This window comes from Lacerta agilis, chromosome 1, assembly GCF_009819535.1.
Source record: "Lacerta agilis isolate rLacAgi1 chromosome 1, rLacAgi1.pri, whole genome shotgun sequence".
In the NCBI taxonomy this organism is placed as follows: domain Eukaryota; kingdom Metazoa; phylum Chordata; class Lepidosauria; order Squamata; family Lacertidae; genus Lacerta; species Lacerta agilis.
In genome coordinates, this window is record NC_046312.1 from 107699460 (window position 1) to 107721037 (window position 21578).

At 43.0% G+C, this 21578-nt stretch overlaps 1 protein-coding gene and 1 long non-coding RNA gene across 2 annotated transcripts in view; one reads left to right on the plus strand and one right to left on the minus strand.

Annotated features, from left to right (window-relative positions):
• The window catches only part of B3GALT1 (beta-1,3-galactosyltransferase 1), a 79745-nt gene that overhangs the window by 16253 nt on the left and 41914 nt on the right, over positions 1 to 21578 (plus strand). The window lies entirely within an intron of this gene.
• LOC117056284 overlaps positions 8173 to 21578 on the minus strand; it is an 80885-nt gene continuing 67479 nt past the window's right edge. Inside the window, exon 3 of the long non-coding RNA XR_004427722.1 lies at positions 8173 to 8266. This is a non-coding gene — a long non-coding RNA (uncharacterized LOC117056284). The remainder of the gene's footprint in view (positions 8267 to 21578) is intronic.

Below are 21578 nucleotides of genomic sequence, written 5' to 3' on the forward strand. Positions count from 1 at the left end.
TACTCTTAACAATACAAGATTATTCTGCAATTCAGCTGTTTTTGATGGGTACAGAGGCTGCTAGGCAGAAAAGATGGCTACTGTCTAAAAGGGTTGGTTTTCCGTGCGTGCCGCATGTGTAAGAACACTCTGGGTTGTGCTCAGTTGTCGCCTTATGGGACAGAGTCTCCATTTGTTCACAAGGCTGTTGGTTTAACCAAAATGGCTCCTGATTCTCATCCCCATGGTAACCCCCAGTGCCACTTACCACACTGTTTGAGAGGAGAGTCCCCCAACCCTCTGGAATAGTGTAGAAGGGGGAAACGGATGCTGCAGAGAAGAGGGACTGGCAAGACTCCTCCCCAACACCACTGGAAATGGAGGAGGAGGAGGAGAAGCAGAGGACAGAGAGTGAAGAAAGTGGAGTGGGAGAGAGGGTTCCCATCCTTTGAACCACCTGAGAAACTCAAACTTGCTGCATCTGGAACTGGGTGACACTTGAGGAAGTGCCATACATCTTGGAAAAGCAAGTCCTGAGTGTGATCCACTGTTTCTAGGAACTGTTCTTGTTGTAAGACTGGTTTGCTGAGAGCTTGTTTGGGCACTGGGTGAGAACCCAGACTGGGGAAATGAGAAACTGAGAACGGACAGATCTGTCTATCTCTACCCTATTCCCAACCTTTGTTCTCCAAATTATTTCATTGGGTCTTAAGCAGCTGCGGGGCATGCTTTAATAATGCCCAGGATGTGCGTGCACACTGCGGGGGCTGGCCTGTGGGTTGGGGCCAGGTGCAGAGGGTGAAAGGAGCCCACCATGCACCAGCCCAGCCCTCAATGGCAACAGGACGACGGAGTGATACCAACCCCAAGCTGCTTTGCAAGGCTGGAATGATCCCAGCCTCACAAAGTGACACAGGGTTGGCTCGGGGAGGGTGGCGTGAGCAGCACCCCTTCCCCCCAAAAATGCACCCAGGGCGATCATTCTGGTAGCCCCCCCTCCATTTACACCCCTGGTCTTAAGCACACTCGCTTGGGAGTAAGTCACACTGAACTTATTGGACTTTCTTCTGATTAAGCATGCATAAGACTGTCCTGTTAATACTGAATTCCACTTGCTTCCCATAAAAGAAAACCAAAAAAAATGGCAGGAGAGGCCTTCTTAAGCCTTGAAACAAAGTGTTTATGAGTATTTTCCATAGCAGTAATACATGGGACTTAAAACTGCATAGGATCAAGCTGTCAATCTTACTAGAGTGTGACAGAATGTAAGGAAGTGACTATGATGGTGGCATGGAATAGTTTTCCCATAACCTGATTTCTGGGGGAACACGGGAAATAGCATCACTAAACAAATTAGTGATAGTGATAGTCATAAACATTTCACAAGATTCAGGGGATAGATATATTATAGAGATGGATGTAACATATTGGGCTGGAAGAGGACATTTTAGAGTCTGGTTCAGCGAAGCCCATGGGAAAATGTGTTAAGAATCTGTACGGTAATTTGTTTTATTTATTTTTTTGTAATGTGCTTGTTTTCTTTATTGCCCCAGTCTTAGTTTCAATTCTTAATTAAAGCCATGTGCAAAATGGGTATAATGCAGTCACTGAAACTCTCTTGACGAAGCCATTCTTTAGAGCTCAGCTCTTTAATGTTGTAATTATGCTATTGGTATAAATGTAACTCTTTATTATGTGGGGTGTAGCATACTTGTGGGAAGATGAAAAAGCAGCTTTCTTATATATCTCCAGCTCTGTTTTCAAAAAAATTCCAGCTTCTTATGGAGAGACTGTATTTTATTTCCTCCCTCTGAACATGTTAAGTATTTAATGCGGCTTAAATTCTCTGAACAGAGAAAGACAAGTTCTACAACACTACGTTTTCTCATTTATTCCATACTCTCCTTGGCATCTTACATCAGGAAGAATAATGTTAAGTCAAGCTTCAACACTTTCTGTTGGTTAAGTAAATATCTATTCTGACATTGATATATACTGAATTTTCTAAGCATCTCTACTGCTCAGCAAAACTGCCCTGTTTGACTGTCTTTTGAAAGGTTACAGAGTGTTTAAGATAAGCAAGAAACACTATGGGAAATCAGATTAGTTCTAGGTAAGCAGTTGCACAATGATCAAAGGCAACATAAAACTATTACCAGGGGCGAACGGTGCCTCTTGGGTGCCCGGGGCGGCAAATGGGAGGCACCCCCCAGGGGCAGAGCATTGCCCCGCAGCGCGCCCCTCCCCTCCGCTGCTCCACCCGCCCAGCAACAGGAAGGGAGAGCGCGTGCCGGCCGAGCCGAGCCCTGCCTGGCGCCGGCAAGAAACCTCGCTCGGCACGGCAGGACTCGGCTCGCTCGGCCGGCCAGCACGCGGTCTCCCTTCCTGCTGCTGGGTGCTGGGCGGAGCAGGGGAGGGGCGCGATGCGGGGCGATGTGGTGGACCAGCGAGGGGCGTCAGTGTGACGCCGCCTGGCTGCTGGCCTGCCCCTCTCCTCCACTGCTCCATCCGCCCAGCAGCAGGAAGGGAGAGCGCTCGCAGGCCGGCCGAGCGAGGCTGCTCTGCCCCACGGCCCTTCTGGGGCCTGCCAGCGGGGTGGGGTGGGGTGGAGCTGGCCCAAGTGTCACCCCCCTCCCCTGGAACCCGGGGCGGACCGCCCCCTACGCCTCCCCCTCGCTCCGCCCCTGCTATTGCTCTATGCAAATATATTTTATAAAATAACAATATTGCTGGATGTAGTACCTAATTGTATGGGAGGTACATAAGACCAGTGGGGAGAGATCTCTCCTTTGAAGCAATGATTCAATAACCTGTCACATATCAACTCTTGCAATATGCTTTGATGACAACGAAGATTGCATCTTAAATACTTTAAAATTAAAGGGATGTGTATTATGATTGAGAATGCAGAGTGACATGTTCAGAGAGTTTATATCTAAGACTTTTTTAAATTTTCTTTATTGGGTTTATAAACAAAGAAAATAATAAGAAGAAAGAAAATACAAATAACAAAGAATTTCCCATAAAGGAAAAAGGTAGCATTTAAGTTTACAAACTGCCCATATCTGTGTTCCAATTCAATTATATCTAAGACTCTAGGGGAACCATCCTAAACCTTCACCCCACCCCATGGTGGCAGGCCATGAAATTCAAGGGCCAGTGAGGTCCAGCTATAAGGGCCATTGGTTTGTTTAAATAGAACACAAAAATCTCCCAAAATTTAGCTAGTTAAAGTTATTGCTGAGGCACTTGTTTGTTGTGATCAAACAGTTAACAGAGACCCTGACAAACAGCTGACCTTAAGCACCTGAAATGGATCCATGAATTCACCTGCCTACATGTAGCTTTCAGAAATGTGACAAGCCATCTCTCAGTCTGACATATCATTTCCTTCCTTGCTTCTTCTCCTTGTATCAGGAATTTAGCATCAAGAAAAATGATAATAATACCTCTTACTGAGGCAAAAGGAGGTCTTAGATATGTGGATGAATACCAATATGCTGAGTGAATTTTCATTGAGCAGGATGGTTGCAGAAGTTTGATTGTCAAGACTTGACCTTGTTGTTGCTTTCCAAAGAGTAACAAAATTAATTAAATGATGAGGTACGCAGCATATTTCTCAAAGACATAGCCACTTGCTGTCAAATAAAATGTTTGTGTGTGTGCAGTTATTTGACATCTCAGTGAGAAACATGTCAGGAATCTTTAAAGCCCTGGATCTACACAAAAGTCACCCACATATATGGCAGTGCTGTTACTCAGGTCTACAACTGTACTTGTTTATCTGTGGATATCAGATCCCCAGAAGATAGCGTTTTGCCCATCTGTTGAGAGTAACATCATTTTATTCGACGACCTGCTAAATGTCTAGTTAGTCTTGCCCATTTAATAATGCTTACCATAAAAATAAGAAAATGCTTAATGTACCACTTCAAAAAGGTAAAGGACCCCTGAACGGTTAAGTCCAGTCAAAGGTTGTGGTGCTCATCTCACTTTTCAGGCCAAGGGAGCTGGTATTTGTCCACAGACAGCTTTCCAGGTCATGTGACCAGCATGTGACCATTTACCCTCCCACCACTGTGGTACCTATTTATCTACTTGCACTAGCGTGCTTTCAAACTGCTAGATTGGCAGGAGCTGGGACAGAGCAACAGGAGCTAACCCCATCGTGGGGATTCGAACCACCAGCCTTCTGATCGGTAAGCCCAAGAGGCTCAGTGATTTAGACCACAGTACCACCCACGTCCCTCTGTGGTACCACATAAGCTCATGTTGGTATATAAAGCCCTAAACAACTTGGGACCAGCCTATTTGAGCCCCAGGCCCAGGAAAGGAGCTTTTGACTATGCCACACACTTCTGAGGTACAGTTTGTGACCACCTAGGGCAGGGCTTTTACCATTGCCACACCTATTTTGTGGAAATCCCTCCCTTAGGTATCCAGCAAGCATCTGTGGTGCTATGCTTTAGACTAGGGGTGAGGAACCTGTGGTTGTCCTGATATTGATATACTCCCAACTCCCATCATCCCTGACTCAGCCCAAAGAAGTTGAAGCCCATCAATATCTAGAGAGCCAAAGGTTCCCCATCCATTCACACAGACTTTCCCAGTAGTGTGGCACAGCCATGCTGTCTGTGTTACCTTAATGTGGTTGGTTTTCCCTCTGTATTTTATTTTGCAGGTGCTTTCAAGTCTTAAAATGTACAAGATTCTGTTATCTTATGAGTTGAGCAGGTCAGAAAGCCATACAAACAAAAACAAAACAAATAGATAAACTACTGCACAGTTCTGTGTTAGGAGAGCCCTTTGTGAAGTTTTGCCATTTGAGAATTCAAGGCGCATTGGTACATTTATCATCTTCTTGTTCAACCACCACTTAACACAATCTATAATAATGGTAAATCAAGTGCTGGCAGGTGTTGGATGTCAAGGCTGCGGTTCCCAAGACACAGAGAAACAAAAAAGATTGAAGGAACGCATAAATTGTGTAAACATAGCCTGTGAACTGACTAATTAGGAGAGTGTCTTCATTAATCTAGAACGAGCCTTTAACATCATGGGGCCTTAGCAAATGTAAACGCTGCTACAACACAATAGGTATTTTTAATTTTAAAAAAATCCACAAGCAAAATTTCAGGGCAAAATCATGCAGAAAGAGGATTGTTTGTTAACATAGAAACATGCAGTAAGTTGTCTAGGTATATTAGTCATACATCTAGATTTATTGTGCATTATAGCTAAGATTATATACATTAATATCAATAGCATACCCTCCACCATTTCTCTGATGAAAATAGAGACATTCCAACATTTCTCTGGTGAAAATAGGGACGTTCTAAGGAAAAGCCAGACGTTCTAAGATCAAATCAGAAACCAGGATCGCTTCTGTAAATCCAGGACTGTTCCTGGAAAATAGGGACACTTGGAGGGTCTGCAATAGTTAGTATGGCATAAAACATTCAATCCAGGGGGGTGGTCAGATGATTTTAGAATATGGGAATTAAATAATCTGACTAAAGTTGGAGAGCTAATTATTGATGTTGGCTAGGGAAGTGGTTGTACAGGAAACAGGAGAGATGGATAACCCACCCGTAGTTTCAGTATTTTCAAATACTGAAATTATTTTAGCTGAACTTGGTCCTTTTCTTTCACTTAAAAAAATTAACTCAATGGAAAAAAATGTTGATTTTATATTCTGAAGATGTACTGGTGTGTCAAGAATGCCTGTGGGAATGATGTTAAGTCATGACATAGCATGGTTCCTGTGGGGCATTTATCAAGGCTGCTGCTTTTAATTGCAGCTCCACCGCTGCTTGCAGCAACAGCAAAATTAGCAACAATGTGGGGGGCAGAGACTAATTGCAAACTTCTGCCACCTTATATCTTTCAAATAAACCAAGCCGCCACCAAATTTCAAAGCTCAAAAAAAAAATCACAATAAACTTTGGGGGCCATTGTCACACACCCATCCCCTGAAGACTATGAACATGACTGGGCTGAATACTTCTAACATGCATTAATAAGCATGATACAACAGCATAGGTGCATGAAGTACATTTAGCATTAGACATAGAGCACAATGTGTTTCTCCTGGAAATGTCTGGCCAAAGTTCCTAAGCAGAAACGGTGTCTTATTTAGCATGGAAATTCAGTTGACTGGGTGGCCACCTTAACTGGGTCACCGGAATATACAGAGATGAATGCATAAAAATCATATATGTAGTCTAGACCCCTAAAATATTGAGAATTATTACTGACTAATGCTTATTAATTAATTCTCATTAAAATCCACATTGTTTTTTGCATTATGTGTAGCTGTTTTATTCCTTACCTTGGCATACCAGGTTTTAGAAAGTTTCAGGGTTAGCATATTTATAATACACATATATTTATAGTATATGTTCTTGTTATTAATATAAGAAGAAGCTATTAAGATTAGTGCATAATATCCAAAAAATTCCAGTGCTATAGATTATTCAACTAGAATGTACATATATCTGTTCCAAGCAACTTACCTGTTTTGTTTTGTTTTTGTTTTTGTTTTTTTGTTTTTTGTTTTTTTTAAAAAAATCCTCAACATGTGCATTTAGAAATGTAGATTATTTAGCTCTTTCAAGAATCAGCAAGTGCTTTACAATTCATAGCATTAAGTAGACCAGGCTCTAACAGCAAATGCTTAAGAGATAAACTTGTGGTGGTTTTTTTGGTAACTTCCTCCCACGCTTTCTTTTCTCTTAATAGGGTTAAAATAAACTCCATAGATACATTAAGTTAATCAATATATCTGCACACATCAAATTATATCAAACACTTAAAAGATAAATAAACAGACCGGGGATGCTAATTAGGTTTACACCAGCAATATCTCTGGAGAACTGAGCAATCATAGAACAGATAAGGAAAAGGGTCTGTCAAGTAGATTAGATTAAAAGAGGCTTGTGTGTTTTCCTTGTTATGCTTCAAGCTCTCTCACTAGTATTTTAATATATTGCATATAGTTTTAAGTGACATACAGGGCTTGCAATCCTCCATTAAAACAAAATGGGAGCTTTACTATTGACCTTGGTAGAAGCAAATTGCCATCAGGTTTTATATGGATAGTGCAGCTGGGTTACTGGTGCTGACGTTATTCACCCCAGCCTTGGCCTAAACCTCGTATTTGCTGTACTGCACAGTAGGATCAGATTTACTCATTCATTTCTCAAGCCTGTGAATGGGAAGAACTTTGCACCCTTTGTATAGTGGGCAGCTGTCATAGGAAGCTTAGAAGACAAACAGTGGGGAAGCTGGCCAAGAATCTTCTTATCTCCTGGAAACATGAACAGAAAAAACAACAGAAAACTATCTCAGGCATAGGCAAACTCCGGCCCTCCAGATGTTTGGGACTCCAATTCCCATCATCCCTGACCACTGGTCCTGTTAGCTAGGGATGACAGGAATTGTAGTCCCAAACATCTGGAGGGCCGGAGTTTGCCTATGCCTGTCCTATCTCCATCCTGACACAACTAAACTCCAGTGCCACCTAGTGGCAAAACCATACAGTGACATTATCCACCCAAGAGGTAACTTTGCTTTCTGCATCAGAGTCCTCATCCTGGTAAGGTATAAAAAATTTATGTAGTGTTCATATATAGTTCCCTTCACAGAGATTCCATTTTTAAAAAAAAAATGAGGAGAAGGCACAAGCATGATAGGATGAAGGCCACATAATTCTGAAGTCAGCCAAGCAGAATTTATTTAGCCAAGACATAAAATAGCCATAATAAACTAGCAGTGCATCATATGTCACATGACCAACTTGCAGTTGATCCATGGGCCATCTTTTCAAAGGGGAAGAATTTGAGATGAATCCCCAACACTGCAAAAATAAGTATGTTGGAGTGGAGTTATTACATAGAGAAGAGGGGGAGGAGATGTGAATTTAGGAAACCATTTCTCTCAGGAGTGGGTGTGCGTGCAAATGGCTGCTTTTTAAATAGAAAGCAAGAAAGAAAGAAGAACCAGGTTGTTTGTAGGTTTATTGTTTCCAAGCTGTCTTTTCAAGGCTTTCTAACCAAAGAAGGAAAACAAGGCAAGATTGATTACTGAATTCTTGCTGTTTTATGCATTTCTTGTTGGAAGTGCAACAGCAGGGATCATTCAGTTTGTAATTTAAGAGACTAGTTTTGTTATCAGTGTTAGACCAGCAGGATCTTTGCTGCAGGAGCACAAGTTCTGATTGGCTGTGTAGTTCTGAGGGGTTTTCCTCTGTATGTTTAGTTGAATGTTATCCTGCTACGTGCAAAGCCTGAAGTAAGTAAGAAAAAAAACAATCTGTGTTTATTTCTCCTCACATTATATACTGTTTTGTTCTGGTTCCGCAATAAAGTGCAATCATGACTTTTCTCTCTGGATACCATCTGCATTTGCTAACGTTTCTTTGCCCAGAATAGGGAGGCATTGTTCTGTTTTTTATAAGTTATAAAAAGCCCAAGTGATTTTCATTCTAGATTTCCTATACGTATTTGTGGTAGGAGTAGATAAAGATATATTTGAAGTCACAGAGTTGTATGAACATAGGTGTTAGAATTTTCAATGGATAAACGTACAATTCATCCCTGTCCTACAAGAAATTATGGCAGCTTTGCTCGTGCAAGAACAGTACACACAACAAACATCTCATATATCCAATGGAGCAAAGCAGTTTAGTCACAGTTTGGATGGCCATTTTTCCAAGTACGGAGGGTGAGACTTTTCCAGTTGCTAAGCAACCTCATCACTTGCTTTCCGCTGAAGGTAATTAAAGAGAGTGTCCTGCGGTGGTTAAGAAAGCAGAATCTGATTATTTTTGAATCTCCAGAATCACATTTTTAAAAAATAAATGAATATATATATCCTGCTTGGGTAAAGACTACAGCAAAACATATACAGTGGTGCCCCACTAGACGAATGCCTCGCTAGATGAAAAACTCGCTAGACGAAATTGTCAATGGGGCTGCCTCACAAGACGAATTATTTTCCCGTCGCGCGAAAACCGCTATTTGCATTGGTGCTTCGCTAGACGAAAAAATTGCTAGACGAAGATACTCGCAGAACGAATTATTTTCGTCTAGCGAGGCACCACTGTAGAGCTGAGAAGGAAGAAGAATAAGCCTAACCCGAAAAGCCATTGTTATTGCTATATAAATGTATATGAGGACATATTGTGGTTGCATGGTTACTTCAGGAAACACTCAATTCACTATGAGGAGCCACCGCTGGGGCTAGAATTGGGGGTCTTTAGTTCTAGGTACATCTATTCTGTACAGGTCTTTTTTAAAAAAAATGTAGCCTTGAATTATCCTCTCAAGGCTCTGGACAGGTCCTGCCTACCCATGCAGGCTGCAGGCCTCATATCCAAAATCTGGCAAACTGACTGTCCTGGCTGGGGAAGGGGTTGCAACATGGAACAACGTGGAAAAATTAGGGGAAATACAGATCTGGCCTAATTCTGGGAGGAAGACCCACTCTCTCAGAATTAGCATTCCAGTGTGGTGTAGTGGTTAAGAGCGGTAGACTCATAATCTGGGTAACCGGGTTCGTGTCTCCGCTCCTCCACATGCAGCTGCTGGGTGACCTTGGGCTAGTCACACTTCTCTGAAGTCTCTCAGCCCCACTCACCTCACAGAGTGTTTGTTGTGGAGGAGGAAGGGAAAGGAGAATGTTAGCCGCTTTGAGACTCCTTCGGGTAGTGAAAAGCGGGATATCAAATCCAAACTCTTCTTCTTCTTCTTCCGTTCCCATCTCAAATTCTTCAACACAGCCAAAGCTCACTAATATCTTCTGGACCAGGAATTTATTCCACTGCGGGGGGGAAAGGTGAAAGAAGAGTTGGAAGAGCTTCCATTGTTTCTGACCATCGAATTGCCTTGTACTAACTTGGTTCTTGGTCTTTCAAGTGCAGAGCACTGCCATTTTCCAACGTCTCCTTTAAAGCGGAGAGGAGGGAAACCAAGGTCTTTGCTACTAATCTGCTTATACTCATCAAGGCTGTCCTTGCAGGTGTGCTTTTAAAAAAATTTACTACATAGTCACCTGCCTGAATGCAGTAATGGTAAAAGCTACATGCTTCTCTGCATCAAGCTTTATTGTACACTACAAAACCTGCCGATTAAACAAGCAAGGCTCATGGAGTGTGTAATCTTCAACTCCTGCTCATGATTATCCCTTTTTTATTAGATGAAGAGCATTCTACTTGCCTTGCTAGATTATTAAACTCTTGAGTCGGAGAAGATGCCATTGCGGTGTGTGTGGATTGAGTGCCATGGGAGGATGAGGGCCAGAAGGCACAAAGGAAGCTGCCTATGTCAGACCATTGGTCCATGTGGTTCAGTAATGTTCACCCTGACTGGCAGCGTCTCTCCAGGATTTTCAGGCAGGAGTGCAGCGAACGGACCTGAAACCTTCTGCACACAAAGCAGATGCTGTATTGTTGAGCTAACTGTGCACTCAGTTCAGCAGCAGAACGATTCTCAAGCTTCTGACACCTCCTCCTCCCAGTCTCCTCCCTCTGACCACTCACCATTGTCCCACCATCAGTCCCCTGGCTCTGAGCCTTCATCCCCAGCTGATGCTTCACACCACTCATCTGCATCCAAACAGTCTGTAACATATTGCTGACCTGCTCCTGACTCCGCCTCCTGACAGGTACACACATACATGTGCACCACTTGATTTCTCATAAAGTGTAAAACTAGACATTCACCCTATGTTCCTATGTGGGTTTCACCTCTTCTGCTGGGCAGGGGAGAGGCCTGTGCATTACCACCCCTCTCTTTTGTACTTTTAAGGATCTTATGAAAGCCTCTCTTCTCTAATCCACCAAGGTTCAATTGGCTTACTCGTTAAAAAAATACATATATAGCCAATCCTGGTAGTGAAAGCACATCTTCTAACTGGAAAATAACAGCAGCAGCAGCAGCAACTAATTATAATAAATTAAGGAGATGGTCTGACAAAACAGCCAGAACTTGCACTGGAACCCAGAAGGGGACATGACGATAAAAACCACACACAGTAAGTCATTTAAAAGAGATTGGCACATTTCCCCTACTCTTCATTTCCAGTCCCAATCATCTAACTAAATGAAGTGTGAAATAAAGCTCTGCCTAAATCATTAGACAATGCCAAAGCCTTTCCTTCAAAAGTCCCCAGAGTCTTTGTTGTTTTCAAACCAAGCTTGGTTCCCAGCAAAGCAGTTTTGGAAAAGTCTGTTGCTCAAAGGGAACTCGTGGGGTTGTCTAAGCCCTGTGCATTTATCCACCGCAGTCCAGCGATTGGAAGATCCGCACATGCAATCAATCGGCGTGGATGCCAACACATGCCGAAATGGGGACACACATCCACAGCAGGTTGGTCGTCCAATTGTTGTGCCTTATCAAAAGTGCAGGCTCCTCTGCCTTTTCCTCTTCTCCCTCTTCCCTTCTACAGCTGTCTCTGCTGCTGTAATTTTGTGCTGCCTGGTAGCTCTGACATGGAGAGAGGTGGGCTTCAGAAGAGGGAGCAAAGCTCCTTGATCCAAGATAAATATGCCAGCAGATAGCTGTGACATCGATGTGTTGAAATGTTTCTTCAGTAAAGCAGAAAGATATTTGTAGGGCTGCCTCGAGCTGAGAGTAATGATACTTCTGGTCTTCTCTTCGTTACACAAAAGCTGGTAGCTACCCCTGATGTGAAACAGAAACTTCTTGCTTAAAATAGTAAATAAAAACAAACAACTTCTCATGCTGTCCATTTTAAAACAGTGAGTAACGAGAACATTTGCAACAGTGTGCCCATCTGCATTGTAACGAACTGTGCTAAATTTACAATGGGTTTCTGGAATAAGGGACTCTGTATGATATAAACCGTTCACACTGAGAACATTGATCAAATTGCTAATTGGATTCACACACCACGGACATCAGCCTTTAATGTTAGGCTTCATTGAGCAGCAAACAGTGGCATTTGTTTTCTTCCTAATGGCCCTGAGTGTCTTCAGGAATGCAGAAGTCCATCAAAGCTCTCGTCGCAGAGAGGAATGGTCCCGACACAGCCGTATGAAACAGAGGCTGCCGCTAAGCCCATTGTTTTGCTTCATCGCCATTGTCCCCTTATATGTACCTGGCGGACACCTCTCCAGACATGTGGCACTTGCTTTGTGCATTAAGATAAATTGTGTCGCCACCAAACATTCCTGCCAGCAGCTTGCAGAAGTCTAGACACAAAGCAGTGCTGTGACTATTGTGACCCAGTGTAGTATACCCACTGTGAATGTCAGCCTAGGGAGACCTGGGACCTCCATGAAGCCCATTGGGTGGTCATCATGGATGAGCTACTGTCTCACAACCAAAGCCAGTGGTGTGTTACAGTTGAACTTTGGAGCCCAAGCCCAAAGTGCTTGGGGGTCCAAATATTTGTTGTTTGTTTCATTTATCTTCCAAGGATCTCAAGGTGGTGTACATGGTTCTCCCCCTCCCCATTTCGTCCTCACAGCAACCTTGTGAGGTACGTTAAGGTAAGAGATGGTGACTGGCCGAAGGTCACCTAATGAGCTTCATGGTTGAGTGGGGATTCAAACCCTTGTCTCCCAGATCTTAGTCCAACACTCTAACCATTACACCAGAGGCAGCAACAGATGATGGGGAGCAACAGTACAGCAGGAAAGATACCTGGCAAAAGCACCTGGCTTGGGTGTTGACAGTAGTTGCTGAAACATACTTCTATTTATTTTTTAAAAAATGCATTTGGAAGCGTGTTGGGTGGTTTGGGGCATTGTGTAGCAAAGTAACAAGGCTTCATTTCCCCAGAAACCTTCTAGGCATAAGATAGAATCACAGAATTGTAGAGTTGGAACGGACAACGGGGATCATCTACTCCAATCTCCTAAAATGCAGGAATCTTTTGCCCAACGTGGGGCTCAAACCCACAACCCTGAGATTAAGTCTCCTGCTTTACCAACTAAGCTATCTATCATGGACAAATATTTGATTCCCCCTCCCCCTCCCCCCCCACCTATTCTTATGCACATATGGCATTGTAAAGCAGTTCTGTACGCTTATTAAAATGGCATCTGAATATGCTGGAGTTTGTTAGGTTCATATATCATGAACTCCGCTTCTCATTCTGCACTATAACATTTCATTAATACTGCAAGAAATCCCTTATTTCTGACTGATTCCTGAAATATTTCCCTCTAACTGTTCCCAAGGGAATTATTTGGGCATTTTGGTGAATACAAAAGCCAGCACCTGGGAGAAATGTTTCAGAAAAGGACATTCAACCTGCTGTGTGTCAGTTTGCATGAAAACAGAATAGTAAATTGAGCCTAACAGTATGTATCTGACAGCTGCCAATTTGGCCAACACTGCCGAACATACCGAGGGATTTCAGAGCTATTGTATCCTCTGCTGCTCATTGCTGGATAAAACAGATAGATTTTTTTTCTGAAGGATTATGTAACCTATCGGGGTGCATGACAACCTACAAAGCTGACATTAAAGCAGAAGTTGTTGTTTAAAAATCATTAAAAATGAGTAAATGAAAGGAGATTTTAAAAAAAAACAGTTAAAGAGGAAAATAACGATTGAGAATAGAATCGTTAAGAGTTGCAAGAGAGCTTGGAAGTCAGTTAGTCTGACCCTTGCTTGGTGCAAGATGGCAATCCAGTCTTAGCTTATTACTTCTCCGATGAGGGAGAACCCACCACCTCTTGAAGCAGACAGGTCTTCCCATTAGGAAGTTTCTCCTACTGTTTATCCAAAATCTGCTTCTCTGCAATTTTCACCTAGTGGCTCCAATCCTGCCTTCTGGAACAGCTGAGAACAACAGCCCGCTCCCTGTTCTGCATGGCAGCACTTCAGTTACTTGGAGACTGTTCTCGTGTGCTTCCTTAACCTCCCCCTTTTTTCCAGATTAAGCATACTCAACTCTTTCAACTTTCCTCATCGGACTTGGGTTTTAGACCCTTCGGGATCCTGGTCACTCTCCTCTGGTCATACGCCAGTTGGTCATTGTCTATTGGGGGTGCCAAGAGTTGCACACAGGATGTGGCAGGACTATCACTTCCTGGGATCTGTTGATGCAGCCCAGAGGCGCCATCTTCTCAGGTTGATTGAGGGGAACTGATGCCACGTCCTTATGTCGTGAAGAGCCAGGGGGCATTGCCAAACGTCCTCAGAACATTGAGGGGGCCCAGTCCCTAAAAAAAATAATTAGGGGGGGTAACTGCCTTGGTCCCTGGTTGCCAGTGCATATGATGCAGTTTAAGATTGCAGGAGCATTTCATCAGCCACAGTAAATTATTGTACAGCCTGTGCAGGGTAGTTGCACCCAAGTTGAAGAGAGGCCTGCACAAACTGTTGCCCTTTAAAAGGTAATAATAAATGTGGAGGGGAAAGAGTTTGACAAGGATGCGCAATTGTGCCTTACTTTTATGCTAGTCACCGAGCTTTTGCATTTCATGAAGTCATATTCTCTTATTGCACTGTAGTAGTTTGTGTCTTTTTGTTTCCTTGTGTTTTGCACTTGAGAATCAACACCATAAACTCTGGTCCCTTAGACCAGGTTTTTTTTAAAAAAAGAGGGGGCAGGGATTTGAAGTTTCCAATTAAAAGGAAGGTGTGGAGGGAAGTCATCCCAGCACAGATGTCCACAGCAATCATTCTAGTCAAGGACCTGGTACAACGGATTTGCAATTAAGTGAAGTGAGCTGCTATAGTCAAGCTCTGTGAGATGTGTTTTCCTCTAACTGCCATCAATCCATAACAAAAAAGTCAAATAAATTTGAATGATGTTGGGAAATCACAGGCTAATTACTAGTATTACAGCAGCAGAGAAATAGGGGCTAAATTCATCAGATAAATTATTCATTGTGAATTATATCATTATTAGTATGATATACTTTGATGAAGTCCTGGTTTAGCTGCTTTTTTGGCACATTGTAATAATGTCAATTTTCATTATTTATGGAGTCATTTCTCACATTTGTCCTGTTCATGCCTTGTATAATGTATTGCAGATGCAGTTCTCCACCATTAATGAACTAAGCATTTGGCAGAGACAAACAAAGGAAGCACAGTTACCTAAGGAAAGGGGAATGAGGAAACAACAGCAGTGAAGCTCAGTTGCGGTTGCTTGCGTGTGTGTCTTTAAGTCACCCTACCATTTTAGATTAGAGTTTAGTGCAGCTGCCTCTGAATGGGGGTTCCTGTGGTCTGCAATACCCATTAAAATCCCCGAACTGAATAAGTGGGGCTTTGGGAACGCACACGAGGTGGTTCAGTTCGGGGTCTTGAATACTCATTCCAAATGCCTCATATATATTGATCAAAGTAACTGGAGAATGAAGACATAGATAGGCAAAGGGTTGGATTTACAATGGGAAGGCTGTCATATAAACTTTTAGAGAAAGGAGGGAAAGGATATTAGAAGCTGTGCTGTTTTTATGGCTGCAAGGTGGCTTTTAACTTAAGTAGCGTGAAATGAGATCACTTTGATGGCTTTGAGTCCTTCCCAAACCTATCTTCATCTGAACACAGGATGATTCTTTGCCCTGCTAATCATTCTATTGTAAAGATCTATAAGGTAGGGACACATTTTGGTGGCCTTCTTGACTGGGCCCCGGAACACACAGCTAAGGGCTCCTCCACATCACCTATTTATTGGGCATTCATCCTGATTCGCTGGCACAAAGCTTCTGCAGCATTGTTGTTGTTGTTCAGTCGTTCAGTCGTGTCCGACTCTTTGTGACCCCATGGACCAGAGCACGCCAGGCACTGCCTCCCTCAGTTTGGCCAAACTCATGCTAGTTGCTTTGAGAACACTGTCCAACCATCTCATCCTCTGTCGTCCCCTTCTCCTTGTGCTCTCCATCTTTCCCAACATCAGGGTGAATTTATTGTACTCAAACCACAGGGCACTTTAATTCCACTTTTATGCACTTGGTTTCCTTCCTCAAAATAGTGACAGTCTGGTGGCACCCCAAGAGAAGAGAAAATACAGCAGAGGTGGCAAGAAACTCCACGCAAAATTCCATCTCTAGACACATCAAATGTGACAAACCAGTGTCACAAAGCAGATCAGTCTGAAAAGAATCATTTCCCGAGCCTAACAGGGAAATTTCCTTCTAAGCAGGTCAGACTGGTACCATTTTCTTTATACAGTTTTCACAGCACTGAAGTACCAACAAAGCAGCGTTCAAGAGCCTCTCCTCAGGTTTTGCAATACACCTTGAATACCATCACCTTGAATCGCCTTGAATACCATTTCCTTCACAGCCAAATCTCTTCCACCACCATCTCCTTCATCAACTTGCACCGTTGCCTTCAGCGCAATTTCGCTTTTTCCTCCTCTGCCCTGCCTTCCTTCAGTTCAAATTCACAAAATTACCTTCACCTTCTCCACCTCCTTCATGTTTCATTGCTTGTTGGTTGAACATACTCATTTATTTGTTTATTAATTTGTTAAATATATCCTTCCAAAGGAACCCAGAGCAGCAGAATGAGATTGATCAGATCAAAAGTATTCGTAGATACGGCAACAAACTAATAGTGCTTGGAAATGCACAAGCAAAAGGAAACCATTCTACAAGAACTCAAAAAGGATGCACAGTGGTAGCGTTTTCTGCTAAATGGGTATATAACTTATTGAATGCTTTTCATAACTCAACTGGAAGCATGAGATGGATTTAGAACTTTGCTTTTGTTCCTCCTGCTCTCATTATTTTGCCAACAGCCTGACCTATAAATGATTCCTACATCTGCTCCCCTTCAAAAAAAAGGGGTGAGGAGCCTGTGGCCTCCCTCCAGATGTTGTTCAGTTACAACTCCCATCTATTGGACATGCAGGCTGGGAATTATGGGAGTTGGGGGTCCAACAACCTCTGGTGAACCACTCCTGCTAGACCCGTCTGAAAACTGGCTCACCCAGAGGGGGGAGAAACTTGCCTCCCACAACTTCCAGCCAACAGTGCCAAAAGGCAAAAATATATAATAAACAATCAAAATGAAATGACTACCCTACAAGATGCCTTGTAGAAACCCGAAATAACCACAAAATTTAATGCTGCTTTGTGAAGTACAGAGTTACAGGAACACTCATCAGCATCAAAATGTTACAGCTTTCTGTATGAACAAAGATCTTCCATAAATAATAAAGAGCTGTTCTGTCTTATTTCATAACTTATGCAGAAGACTGAATAACGTGTCACGGGGAGTTATAAATGCATCATGTCTTAATTTGCAGCTGTCTCACTTGGAAACCTGTGTGAGCTGCACAACAGATACCTTAAGAGAACAGCGAGATAATCTGCTAGTCCACAACTGTGCAAATACGTTCCATGAGTTCCTATAAGACTTCAAGGAATGTGACTGTCTTCAGCCTTGTAGCATAGCGCCCAATGCAAATGTCTGTGGTATGTAGTGGCTTTCCTCTATTTCTGGTGTCCCACCATGAGGTTTGTTGCTTCAGTAGCCGAAATGGCACAATGCACATATAGCAAGAAGGTATCAGCAGGCTTGAGGTATACGCTTGTACTACGAAAAAGGGGGAGGAAGCCCCCAAACCAGCCCAATGAAGTTATAGTATCACAACATGCTAACAATTGACAGGCGGTTTTACAATTACAGTGGTACCTCGGGTTACAGATGCTTCAGGTTACAGACGCTTCAGGCTACAGACTCTGCTAACCCAGAAATAGTACCTTGGGTTAAGAACTTTGCTTCAGGATGAGAACAGAAATCGGGTGGTGGCGGCGTCGTGGCAGTGGGAGGCCCCATTAGCTAAAGTGGTAGCTCAGGTTAAGAACAGCTTCAGGTTAAGAACGGACCTCCAGAACAAATTAAGTTCTTAACCCGAGGTACCACTGTACATGTTAAAATGAACATAAAGCTTACCAATGGGCCAAGTAACAGTATTCAATAGCTTCCCATCCAAAATAGCCCCAACGCCGATGGCATTAGAGTAACCCTCAAAATGCCCCCCACCCAACACTTCTTCTGGAGGCAGTTCCTTAATGAAGACTCCAAGGACCAGAAATCAAGGCCTGAAGAGCAAGTAGAAGCAGCCACCAGAACTAAGGCAACTCCACTATAGGCGAACTATACACCCCCCTCCTTCAAAGTGAATGGGACATTCCACAATAAAAAAAGTTCAGATTGGCGCATTGCAGCATCTGCTAAGCTTTGAACAGGGCTGCATAACTCTTCTCTTCTTTTTCTTAAAGGGAAAACTTTGGGTCGTGACATCTTTATGCCTTCTCCCCTCTCTTCCCCCCCCCCACCCAACGTCAACCTTCACTTCTCACATCTGAAACTTGTTCTTGAAACATGGCTCTAGTTCTCTTGTGTTTAATACCAGCTTGGTTCAATTATTTCTCAGCTTTATTACCACAAAGTAAACTGAAGTCTTGCAGTGAACATAATGAATTCATACTCTATTCAAACAAATCCAATTTAACGTAACATTTAAAGAACAGCTTTATTTGGAATATTTATAATGCCTATGCTGAACATCCTTATTTTCTTCCACAAAGGCAAAGGGGGGGGGACAACTGTTCTTCCAGCAGCTAACTGCTATATTTCAGATGAGAAATAGGCTTTAGCTGTTAATTTCTTTCTAGTACTTTGCATATCATTACTATTCAGTCACAATAGTGCCTGAATAGTTCGGCTTCAACTCCTAGGTACTGTGGGGGCAGGCGGTGGCTTTTGCCTGACTCACATTATTATTTTGCTATTGTTTTATATGTTGACTTCAGGAATGCATCCAAAATAATTGCCCAGATTTCAGTATTATTACTATTACCATTATTTATTACATTTCTTGCTAGCCGTTCACCATGAGGTTCAAGGGCGTGTTGCAACAATTTCCAAATACAATATTAAAAACAGTTAAAACAGATTGCAGTCAAGGGAATGGGGTGGGTCCTAAATATATATCTCAGGGGTCAAAGGCCAGGATAGCAAGATACATTTTCAGCACATGTCAAAAACTATATAACGTAGGGTTGCCATAATTCAAAAAGTAAAAAACCAGGACACCCCGAAAGCTGTTGAGCCTTTTTTTACAAATCCACCAAAAAAAGTGATTTTTCGATTAACTTGCCTAAGACCCAGGACAAACCGCTGCCTTTCGGAAACCTCCTCCCCCCCCCCCATCAATTCTGCCTTTGAAATACTGGTAATGTCTGGGGGAAATGTGGACGTATGGCAGCCCTAAGTAATGTAGGTGCCTGGCACACCTCTGTAGAAATTGAACTCTAGAAGTTATCACAAATAATCCCCTCTCCCAAGCTGCTGCCACCACCCCAAACTCGTGAGTGCATTGGAATTCAAATGGTAAAACAAAAAATGGTAATACCTTGGGTTACGGCCGCTTCAGGTTGTGTGTTTTCGGGTTGCGCGCCGCACAAAACCTGGAAGTATCAGAACGGGTTACTTCCGGGTTTCGGTGCTCGCACATGCGCAAAAGCACTACATCACACTTTGCGCGTGCGCAGAAGCACCGAATCGCGACCCACAGATGCGGCGTTGCGGGTTGCAAACATGCCTCCTGCACGGATCACGTTCGCAACCAGAGCGTCCACTGTAAAATACAATATAAGAAATAAAAGAAGCAAACTACAGTGGTACCTCTAGTTACGAACTTAATTCGTTCCGGAGGTCTGTTCTTAACCTGCAACTGTTCTTAACCAGAGGCGTGCTTTCGCAAATGGGGCCTATTGCTGCCGCTGCGCTGCCGGCACACGATTTCCATTCTCATCCTGGGGCAAAGTTCTCAACTCGAGGTAACTTCCAGGTTAGACGAGTTTGTAACCTGAAGCGTTTGTAACCTGAGGCATTTGTAACTTGAGGTACCACTGTACAATTGAAAATCAGTATGACTGTTAATGCAGACACGAGCCACAGTTTGGGAATTGTAAATTTAATAACATTTCTTGTGAGTGCTGAAAGTGCGATGGGATGCTAAAGTTCACTCTCCCTCCTCTCCACCCAATTAGACGCGGGTCTTTTTGAATGGGCTCCACAAAAACTCCCACATGACACCAGATTGTATCGTTGCAACAATTGGTGGGAGGGTAACTTTTTCCCAATGAAAAGCAAGTTTGCAGTGGCACTGGGGCACCATCTTGCCACACAGATCTGCACTCATATGGTTCCACTTCAAGCGTCACCTTTGTGGCAGAACGTATATATATAGCTTGAGCCTAAGAATTGTTCAGTTATGGGATAAGGATCCAGGCAGAGCTGGCCCTACCATTAGGTGGAGTCAGGCAACTGCCTCAGGTGGTTAATCCTGGACCTCAGGTGTGGTAGAAGCAGCCAGCATTGATGTCCAACTATCTTCTGTGTGGGGGATTTTGTGGAAGAGTGCCATCTTATCCTTTGCCTCAGGCAACAAACCTCTTGGATGCTGGTTCAAGGATAATTTTCCCAAAGCCTTTCAAGGCACTGTTAATTATGTGCTTGGTTTGGAAATGAAATTCCAAATAAGAAACACAAATAAAATCTGTCATTTTATATACATACCGGTGACTGACTTTAATTTCTCCTTATCCAAGGACACACAATTGATCATAACATAACAGCTAGGAGCTAATATTGATTAATGATTACACACACAAACATATTCACAGACTCATTATTCAAAGCATTCATATTTCAGTAGGACTCATCAGACATAAGCTCTCTGAGGACCAAGACACAAACATCTAGGAAATTATTTGCCGACAGAACTTATCCATATGTACCAGGGGATCCAATTCTGCTCTCATTATACTACTGGGAATTGTATACTTGCATGTGAAATCAATTACGGTATAGTCTAATCCCCAAATCTTTCTCTGGATGGTAATGGGCTGATTTAGATGAAGTGTGCTTCAGTGTGGATTGCAAGGAAGTGAGACTTGTTTGGCACTACATGAAAGTTGTGTGATGCAGCAATTTTGTGTTGCTTTTTTCTATGTGCTTTTAGTAACCGACTTTTGCAAAGCTTTGCACTCACATCCTGATGCAATGAGACACTGAGACAACAGAGTAAATTGGGAAATTTGTGCACAGTAGGCAAAGGACTCACAAACCACAATTCACCATATTCACTTGGATGAATTTCTACATAGAAAACAGGGACGGGAAAAGCTGCCTTATACAGAGTCAGACCATTGTCTACCCTGACTAGGAGTGGCGACTCTCCATGATTTCAGATAGGGAACATTCCCAGCTGTACTTGATGATGCTGGGGGTAGACCTTCTGCATTCAGAGCAAATCTACCCTTCCTCAGGGAAGATATATTGGCTTACAGGGAAGGGATAGAAAAACAGCCAGAAGCAATTTGAAATTTCAGAGTATGGGAAAGAGCTGTGAGTTTAGGTTAGCTACAAGCTGTCTTCAGATTTGTGAATGGTCCAGAATATTGCCTTGGGAATCTGATGCAGGATTGGTGATTATGCTGCATGCTTGTCCAGTAGCACCTTAGAGGCCAACTAAGTTTGTTTGTTCTTGGTATAAGCTTTCGTGTGCATGCACACTTCTTCAGATGATGGACTTCCATTTCATGCAGCTCAATGTGGTGCCTTCCATGGTTCTAGATTCAGGTAGGTAGC